Genomic DNA, 9,802 nt, shown 5'->3' on the forward strand with positions numbered 1-9,802 from the left:
CTGGAAATCGATGTTTTTCGGCGGACTTGATGCTTTTGCCGTTTGATGAATTTGATGTTATCCTTGGTTTGGATTGGTTGACCGCGCATGATGCGATTGTGAATTGCAAGAGCAAGACTATTGATTTGAGGTGCGCAAGTAACGAAGTAGTCCGAATTGAGTCTGCGGACTTGGAGGGGATGCCAGCTGTAAGATCAGCAATGTTGGCACAGAAATATGTAAGAAGAGGGTGCGAAGCATACCTTGCGTATGTACTTGATGACATTTTGGTCTATTCAAGAGATGAGACCGAACATGCTGAGCATCTGAGGCTAGTGCTGCAAATTTTGCGGGAAAAGCAGTTATATGCTAAGTTCAGTAAGTGTGAGTTCTGGTTAAGAGAGGTTAGCTTCTTAGGTCATGTGGTATCCGCGTCGGGTATTCGAGTTGACCCGAACAAAATTTCAGCCATACTTGACTGGAAACCTCCGAGAAATATTACTGAGGTTCGGAGCTTTTTGGGGCTCGCCGGTTATTACCGACGATTTGTCGAAGGTTTCTCGATGATAGCCACACCAATGACGAAGCTACTTCAAAAGGACGTTAAGTTCGAATGGACGGAGAAGTGTCAGAAAAGTTTTGATCAACTAAAACTCACTTGACTGAAGCTCCAATTTTAGTGCAACCCGAACCGGGTAAAGAGTTTGTCATTTATAGTGACGCATCCCTACTTGAGTTGGGTTGCGTATTGATGCAAGACGGTCGAGTTGTGGCCTATGCGTTGAGACAATTGAAGCCACACGAGAGAAATTATCCGACCCATGATCTCGAACTAGCCGCCAACGTATTTGCTTTGAAAATATGGCGACATCATTTGTTTGGTGAGAAGTGCCATGTATTTTCGGATCACAAAAGTCTCAAATATTTGATGACTCAACGAGACTTGAATCTGCGACAAAGACGTTGGCTTGAGTTGTTGAAAGATTACGAGCTTGTCATTGATTACCACCCGGGAAAGGCTAACGTGGTTGCGGACGCCTTAAGCCGGAAGTCATTGTTTGCTTTACGAGCGATGAACGTGCATTTGTCTGTTCTACCAGACAATGTGTTAGTAGCTGAATTAAAAGCTAAACCATTATTGACTCACCAAATTCGTGAAGCTCAGAAAGTCGATGATGAATTGGTTGCAAAATGGGCTAAGTGTTTTCCGAACGAGGAATCGGAGTTTCAAATTGATGATGATGATTGTTTGAGGTTCAGAAATCGTTTGTGTGTTCCAAGGAATTCGGAACTCATTTCGATGATTCTGAACGAAGCCCATTGTAGCCGAATGTCAATTCACCCGGGGAGTACAAAAATGTACAACGATTTGAAACGTCAATTTTGGTGGCATGGTATGAAACGGGACATCTCCGACTTTGTTTCGAGATGTTTAATATGTCAACAAGTGAAAGCGGAACATCAAGTGCCTTCAGGATTACTCCAGCCGATCATGATACCCGAGTGGAAGTGGGATCGAGTCACAATGGACTTTGTGTCTGGACTGCCATTGTCAGCAAGTAAGAAGGATGCGATTTGGGTTGTTGTTGATAGGCTGACTAAGTCGGCTCATTTCATCCCCGTACATACGGATTTTTCATTGGATAAACTAGCTGAATTGTACGTTTATCAAATTGTGAGATTACACGGGGTACCTGTTTCTATCGTGTCGGATAGAGATCCGAGATTCACCTCACGATTTTGGAAGAAATTGCAAGAAGCTCTGGGTACCAAGCTGCATTTTAGCACTGCTTTTCACCCCCAAACCGATGGTCAATCCGAGCGGATAATTCAGATACTTGAGGATATGTTGAGATGTTGCATCCTCGAGTTCAGTAGTTCATGGGAACGGTATTTACCTTTGATTGAATTCGCTTACAACAATAGTTTTCAATCAAGTATTAAGATGGCACCTTACGAGGCTTTGTACGGTCGTAAATGCCGTACACCATTGTTTTGGACCGAGCTCGGTGAAAGTAAAATTTTCGGAGTTGATTTGATTAAAGATGCTGAACAGAAAGTAAAGGTAATCCGTGAAAGTCTGAAGGTAGCCACGGATCGTCAGAAGTCGTACGCAGATTTGAAACGAAAAGACATCGAGTATCAGGTGGGAGACAAAGTGTTCCTTAAGGTTTCACCTTGGAAAAAGATACTCAGGTTCAGCCGTAAGGGCAAGTTGAGCCCAAGATTCATTGGGCCGTACGAAATCTCCGAACGAGTTGGTCCGGTTGCGTATAGATTGATTTTGCCCCCGGAGCTTGAAAAGATTCATGACGTCTTTCATGTTTCGATGCTTCGACGCTATCGATCTAATCCATCGCATATAATTAGCCCATCAGAGGTTGAAATTCAAGTCGACATGAGCTATGAAGAAGAACCGATGCGTATCCTAGCTCGTGAAGTGAAGGAGTTGCGAAACAAAAGAGTTCCGCTAGTAAAGGTGTTATGGCTCAAACACGGGATCGAGGAAGCTACTTGGGAGACCGAGAGCTCGATGAAAGAACGATACCCAAACCTATTTACCGGTAAGATTTTCGGGGACGAAAATTTCTTAAGTGGGGGAGAGTTGTGACAGCCCAAAGTTGACCCTAGTCGGGAAGTGGTTTCGGGACCGCTAAACCGAGTCACCGAAATGTTTGAATGTGATACTTATTGTCTAGAATATGTAATTATGAATGTGTGAAAATTTCAAGCTTCAATTTGGTTGATTTCATGTGAATTTAGTCAATAGGACTTATGTGAGGAAATTCTAAAATGTGATAGGTCAATGTGTGAGGACCTATTAGTGCATGTGGACAAAGGGGGACTTGCATGCCAAATTCCCCCCCTACTAGTAGTGGCCGGCCATGACAAGCATGGTAGACCAAGTTTGATGGCCAAGACATGTCATAGACATGTTTTGTTGGTGCATCATGGGTGGAAAAAAATAAAATAATAGGCATGGAAATTAAATAATGAAAAGGAGTATGATGAATACACAAAAAAAAAATGTGTAGTTGATTCTTTTTCCCCCCATTGCCGTGAGCTAAAGAAAAGAGAGGAGAAGATCTTTGTTCATCTTTTTCTCACCTTCATTTAGCCTAAATTAGAAAGAAAAACAAAGAAAAAAATTTCTCATCCTTTGGTTCATCCTTGGCCAAAAATTTTAAGGAGGAAAGAAGAAGAAAGGTGAAGAGATTCGGCCATGCATGTAGCTAGGCTAAGGTATGTTTGATGATGTTCCATGAGATGCATGCATGTTTTAGTTGTTAGCTTGAGTTCTACCTAGCCCATGGTCTAAATCTTGCTATGTGATGGAAATGGCACTTGACCATGGATGCATCATTCTTGGTTGGTGTTTAATGTTGTGGTGATGAGGCATGAGGATGAGTTAAGATTCGGCCTAGGTGGAGGTTGTGTTAATGCCATTGCATGCAAAATATGAAGCTTGTTAATGATGCATGTGATGATGGCTTGATGATTCTTGAACCTCCTTTTTAGCATTTTGTGTGAGCACATATGTGCATTGGTTGCTAAATGGAGAAGAATCGGCTAGCAAGATGTGTGCTAAGGCCGAATGTAACTTTGCATGTTAATGAGCAATGCATGTGTTAAATTGATGAAAAGGGGGAGGATGCTTTACTAGTGTGTATATGTGTGTATTAAGTGTTGAAATCGACCCCAAAAATAGACATGCATATTCGGCCAAGGGGAAAGAAATTAGCTAATATGTTGTGTTGATGCATGATTTTTGCATGTATGAGACTTTAATGTCTAATGTATAAAAATGGGCTAAGTGCCTTGTGTTCATCTTTTTGATGCCTAAATGATGAAATCAATTTATTTGTTTAATTAAGCTCAAGAGCAAAGGGGAAATAAATCCGATAAAGGGAAGGAAAAAGTGGTCGAATAGTTAGCGGAATCGTTCGACAACACCCGAGGTAAGTTCTTGAGTAAGAGAGCTTAAATTACGATGTGATTAAATCATGCTCTATGTGAGGCTATTGAGCCGAATGTGCAAGGACGATAAGTGCCTTGTGTTTGAGTTTCAAAAATGAAAATGAAATATGAATGTGCCATGAATTATTGTTAGATGTGCATGATTAATTGAATGCTGTCCGGGCTAAGTCCCGAAGGCTTTGTGCTAAGTGAATATATCCGGACTAAGATCCGAAGGCCTTTGTGCGAGATACTAAATCCGGGTTAAGTCCCGAAGGCATTCGTGCGAGTTGTTAAATCCGGGTTAAGTCCCGAAGGCATTCGTGCGAGTTGTTAAATCCGGGTTATGTCCCGAAGGCATTGTGTGAGTTACTAAAACCGGGCTATGTCCCGAAGGCAGTTGAACGAGGAGCTATATCCGGTTAAATCCCGAAGGTACGTGATTTGGTAATGAATGAGCTTGCTGTAAAATTCCAGCGAATACTCGAAAAACATCCCAATATGGGATATGTTACGTATGTGTTGAATTTAAACGAGCCCTTACAAATAAATGTTCGCTCAGTTGATAAACGAGCTGCCGGCCTTCGGCTAAGTTAGTCTATTGTGTATGTACATAAGGGTTGTTAATGTTGTGAAGCAAGTTTGATATCGGTAAATTGCGTATTGTGAAATATTCCGTTTAGCTAATTGTGTGTTATTCTTTGTTTATGCTGGAATTCCTTGCTCAAAACTTACTAAGCATAAATTGCTTACTCGTTACACTGCTCCTCTGTTTTATAGATTTTTTGGTTCTCCAGCTATCGGACTCGGGATCTTGAAGTCGAAGTCGCCCACACTATCAAAGGCTCTTTTGGGTACTATTTTGGTTGAATTTTGATATGGCATGTATAGGACTACCCATTGTTGTTTTTCGAGTACTTTATGAAATGTATAAGTGTACAGCCATGCGAAAATGGCTTGTAGAAGTGGAGTATGGCATTAGACCATTCGTGTTTATGAATGTATAGATGGTTTCATGATGTAACTATAGTTGGAATGGAAGTGTTGAGCAAATGATCAGCCATTGGAATGGCTAAGTATGATCATATGTGGGCATATGTATGACAAGGCCCTAGTTGGTCCATGAAACCCCGAAAATAGGTAAGGTTTACTTTGAAAACAGAGGCTGACAGCAGCAGTGGTGTGGATTGGAAAAATCACAAGAATTCGTAGGAGTGGAATTAAATAGTGAATAAATTATGTAATCGAACCTTGATGAATCTACTTTCATATGAAAGTAACGAAACAATCATATGAACAGTACATTAAGAGATATTCGGGTTCTTGTGGAACAGGGCCAGAACAGTTTCTGGATTCCCTGTTCCGACTTTGGAAATTCACTATAAATTGACCAGAGATAATTAGGGGTCATACCATATATGTATGGATTCCTCTCTGAGTCTAGTTTTTATAGAAACAAACTGTATCAGTATTGAAGCTCTGTGTAGAGAGATATCCAAGTCGTAATGGGAAAAGGTTAGTGTAGTCGACCCCTGTAACATGGGAGACTTTGACTAATAAACTGTACTAATTGGCCCAACCAAAAATTCTAGAAATAAATACATAGGTGGGGACATGAGTCTAGTTTCAGGGAAAAATCACAAAACTGATTTTCGAGTTGTGAAACTTAAGATATGATTTTTGAAGCGACTAGTACTCAGACTGGGCAGTGTCTGGAAAAATTTTTCAAAGTTTGTTAACATCTCGTGTCCGACTCCAGTGTCGGTCTCGGGTTCGGGGTGTTACACCTTAATAGGGCGACGAGAGAGCACTAGCGTCATTAATACTCACGACGCATACTTCTTATGGAGCATGAGCCAAGGGCATGTTTTTAATCTTGCGTACTTCATAGCCCTCGCCTTTCGCCATCAGACTGAACAACATAGAAAGGGAGCCATCTGCATCGGCCCTTACGTGACTCGTCTAGCTCGACACTTTCGGCTCCTGAACACACTGGCTCAATCCTCATCACTCACACTCATCATTCGGATGTCCCCACAGGGCATCTCAAGTATGCTCTACATGAGGATGATAGAGTGTCGCCGTGGGTTCGATCCTCTTCAATACCGATTAGCACGAGCCACTGATCAGGATGACCCCGAGGATATTATTGACGATATCCCTTCCTTTCATGAGGACCCACCTTCTCCGACACCGCCAAGTCACAGACCAGTTCATGCGGCTACTTCATTGACAGAATTTTCTGACCACCTAACTCGATTCGAGCAATATTACACTCAGCAGTTCAACAGCACCGCTCAGCGATTCGACAGCATAGAGGCGACTCTGCAATAGATTTGTCAGCATTTCCACATTTCACCTTCGGCACCACCACCTCACGATCTACCTGCCGATGAGGACTTTTGAGTCCATTTATTTTCACTTTGTTTTGCTTTTCCTTTTGTTTTTATTTTAAAAGTTTTAGAAGACTTTTAGTAGTATATTTTGAACCCTTTAATTATATTGCTATTCCTTTATGAGTAACCATAACAACCCCATCGATATAACTCCTTAAAACACTATTGGTGATATCATAGTTTCAAAAGGTTCAATCGATTGGTTCTATTCAGGAATATACAAACAATCTTATGGGGAAAGATAATCCACGACTGTCATGTCCTGTAACATCCCGAAATAGGGCCTAAACGGAACAGTGATTGCGAAACCACAAATTTGAGGTAGAAAAATTTATTTTATTATTATTTTGAGGTTCATGATATGATTGCATGATTGTGTGAAACTTTCGTGATTAAATTCTATGCATAAAGTGCTTAAGTTGAGATTAGGGACTAAATCGAATAATTTGCAAAACTTGCATTCTAGAAGTTTTTAGTATGAAATTGCTTTGGAATATTAATTAGGAGGGTTTAAATAACAATTTGACCAATTTCTAAGTTCATGGACAAAATAGGACATGGATGGAATTTTTGAAAGTTTAATAAGGAAGGGCATTTTGGTCATTTGGATATTAAATGAAATAAAAAGGGAAAAATAACACAAAATTCATCTTCTTCTTCATTAGCACGAAATTTCAAGGGTTCTCCATAGCTAGGGTTTGTTTCAAGCTTTCAAGCTCCATAGTAAGTGATTCCAAGCCCCGTTTTTAATGTTCTTTACGTTTTCGGAGTCCCGGTAGCTCGATAAAGCTTATGCTAGCAATAATTTAAGTTAGGGTTCATATTTGGAAAATAACCATAGGTGAAAAGTGTTTATTTTGATGCTTTATGATAGAATATGAGGTTTTAAATTATGTTAGACAACTTGTGCTTCTCGGTTTTAAGTGAAAACGAGTAAAAGGGCTTAATCGGTAAAAATACCTAATAGTCATAAGTACATGTTAGAGTGTGAATTTGATGTTGTCATAGAAGGGAAAATGATCAGCATGTCATAAAACATAAGAAAATAGGATGAAGTTTAAATTACGAGCGTTGGGGCAAAAGTGAAAATATGTGAAAGTTTAGGGGCAAAAATGTAATTTTTCCAAAGTTTGGGTCAAGGACTGTTTTGATAAATGTGAATATTAAATAAGTTAAATTTGCTACTATAGATTAAGAAGAGCGAAATTCGGGAGTAGATCGGGGAAAAGAAAAGTAAAGGACTAAATTGTAAAGTTTAGTCACATTTTGTATCGAGGTAAGTTTACAGTAAATAAATGCAATATTCTTTTATTTTACATTATTATTGTCAATTTCCAGCATTTATATACTTATTTTCTTTGAATATTTAAAGTCGAATTAAAGGCGAAGTGAATGAGAAAAAGCATTAGGAAGCCCCGTTTGAACCTTAGGAATGTTAGGATATTGGGGTTGACAGGACAGGACAGAAATGAGCCATGTAAGCCCATATTAGATATATATATGGCATTGGAGACAGGAATAATTCATGTAAGGCCATGTCGAAGACATGGCATTGGTAGGATATTGATAGACAGGAACAACCCTAGTATCCTTAGTATTCCGAGTGGTTCAACGGGTCATTGTACACGTTAAATTACAGTGAATTATTAGGAAAAGGGAAGATAGATTATATTTATGAATAGTGAAAGGTCAGGTAAGAAAGAAGGTAAGTGAGTAATGAAGAAGGTAGAAAATGAGAAGTAAAGAATGTTTATGAGGCTAGGTGACATTATGTATAATTATTCATTATGTTGAATGTTGTAATTTATTTGCTTGTAAGCTTACTAAGCCTAGTGCTTACTCTCTTTATTTTATTTTTCTTATAGTTTTTATCAAGCCACTCGGGGATCGAAGGAAACGTCGAAGACCCGATCACACTATCGAAGAAATCACATTGGTATAGTTAGACGTTTCGTTTTGTGTATGGCATGTATAGGAACTTGGTTTCTTTTGATATGATATGATCAATGAATGATGTGTAAATACTTGCTAGTGATTAGCTAATAGAGTGGCTGATGATATACATGTTTAATAGTATGTATGATTAAGTAGTAACTATCACATGAAAACTAAGAAAAATGTGAAAGTAACTTAAAAACAGATTCAAGTATTAGAAATAACGGGATTTTGAAAAATCACAAGAAATTGTAGAGACATGGTTTGATGGTGAATAATATATGAAATTAAAGCTCATTGTGTCTATTTTCATATGGAATAAGCAAAACAGGTAAAGGTTTTGTATTTTATAGGGTATCTGAGTTTTGGTGAAATAAGGCCAGAGCAATTTCTGGATCCCCTATTGCAACTTTAGAAATTCACCATAAATTTTACAAAAATAATTATGTGGTTTACTTTATATGGTTAGAATCCTTATTGAATCTAGTTTTAATATAAACAAACGTTATAGTCATGTGATTTTTTTACAGAGAGAAAAGTGGTTTGTAGTAAGTAGAGGTCAGTGCAGTCAAATTCTGAAATAGGGGTAACTTTAACTAATAAACTGTACTAATTGGATAAGTAAAAAATTCTAGAAAAACAATTAGTAGATAGATATATGAGTCTAGTTTCAGGAAAAATTTACGGATCTTAATTTTGAGTTTTGAAACTCGAGAAATGAATTTTTAAGCAACCATGACGCAGAAAAACAGTTTATTCCGAAAATTAAAATAAGTGGTTTAGAGTTGTTTAAAAGGTAAGATAAGTTTAGTAACACCTCAAGCTTGGCTCCGGTGATGGTTTCGGGCGTGGGGGTGTTACATTTATTGGTATCAGAGCAAGTTTAGTCAGTTCTTGGAATAGTTAGTGTGAGTAAAAGTCTATCTATACATGCCATACCTGTATTTTGATAGTGTGGCGACTCCTGACGATTTTTAGATATTTTGTTTTATAGTACTGGATCCCGAGTGAGCTGGTGATGATGATGTAGAAAGTAATGCATATGCTCCCGTGGAAGGAGCAGCGCCATCTATGAATAGGCCAGTAACAGATAATCAGGGAGGAGTGACTCGAGAAGCTCTCTTCCAAGCTTTGAATGATTTGTTTACCGAGTTCGTTCGTACGAATCCGGCAGTTAGACCTCCACCCCCTCATGATTCTCAGGCTACCCATGTAGCTCAAGCTCCCCTAGTCACAGGTACAATGATAAGAGAAAAGCTACCAGTTGATAGAATCAGGAAACAAGGGGCAGAAGAGTTCCGAGCAACAAAATATGATGATGCAGAAAGAACAGAATTTTGGTTAGAAAATACTATCAGAGTCTTTGACGAATTATCTTGTACACCAAAGGAATGTATGAAATGTGTAGTATCACTTCTTAGAGACTTAGCCTACTACTGGTGGAAGACACTTGTATCAGTTGTACCAAAGGAGAAGGTCACTTGGGGTTTCTTTCAGGAGGAATTTCGTAAAAAGTACATCAGTCAGAGGTTTAT

This window comes from Gossypium hirsutum, chromosome A07 (assembly GCF_007990345.1).
Source record: "Gossypium hirsutum isolate 1008001.06 chromosome A07, Gossypium_hirsutum_v2.1, whole genome shotgun sequence".
In the NCBI taxonomy this organism is placed as follows: domain Eukaryota; kingdom Viridiplantae; phylum Streptophyta; class Magnoliopsida; order Malvales; family Malvaceae; genus Gossypium; species Gossypium hirsutum.